This window comes from Dendrobates tinctorius, unplaced genomic scaffold (assembly GCF_039654945.1).
Source record: "Dendrobates tinctorius isolate UK_male_01 unplaced genomic scaffold, ASM3965494v1 ptg000806l, whole genome shotgun sequence".
Lineage (NCBI taxonomy): Eukaryota > Metazoa > Chordata > Amphibia > Anura > Dendrobatidae > Dendrobates > Dendrobates tinctorius.
The window spans coordinates 34,386-35,000 of record NW_027362443.1 but is presented as its reverse complement, the minus strand read 5'-3'; positions in this window follow the sequence as shown (position 1 = coordinate 35,000).

Sequence of the window (615 nt, the reverse complement as noted above, 5' to 3'; positions counted from 1 at the left end):
GACTGAACTTCCACAGCTCCAGGAGGGACTTTTGCTGGTCGTGAGTCCCAAGTGAGAGAATCAATCTCGGGGTACCTGAGCCTGACCAGACCCTCCCCGGTGGTCCCTGGTCCTCTGAAGGGTGATCGCTGTCAGGGGGGCAAATCTGGAGTCCATAGCCGAGCTTGGGCTCTGGAAGGTGGACGCCCCTTCTGCCTATGTCCCCTCAGAGCAGGCTCGATGGTTCTCAGTCCCCGGCATTGGCTGGTGGTCCATGCCCAAGCTGGAGAAGCGATCCTGGGGTACCTGAGCTTGACCAGACCCTCCCTCGGTGGTCCCTGGTTCTCTGGAGGTGATGGATGTCAGTGGGGGCAAATCTGGAGTCCTTATGGGAAGGTGGACTCTGGTAGGCGGATGCCCCTTCTGCCTATGTCCCCTCAGAGCAGGCTCGATGGTTCTCAGTCCCCGGCATTGGCTGGTAGTCCATGCCCAAGCTGGAGAAGCGATCCTGGGGTACCTGAGCTTGACCAGACCCTCCCTCGGTGGTCCCTGGTTCTCTGGAGGTGATGGATGTCAGTGGGGGCAAATCTGGAGTCCTTATGGGAAGGTGGACTCTGGTAGGCGGACGCCCCTTCT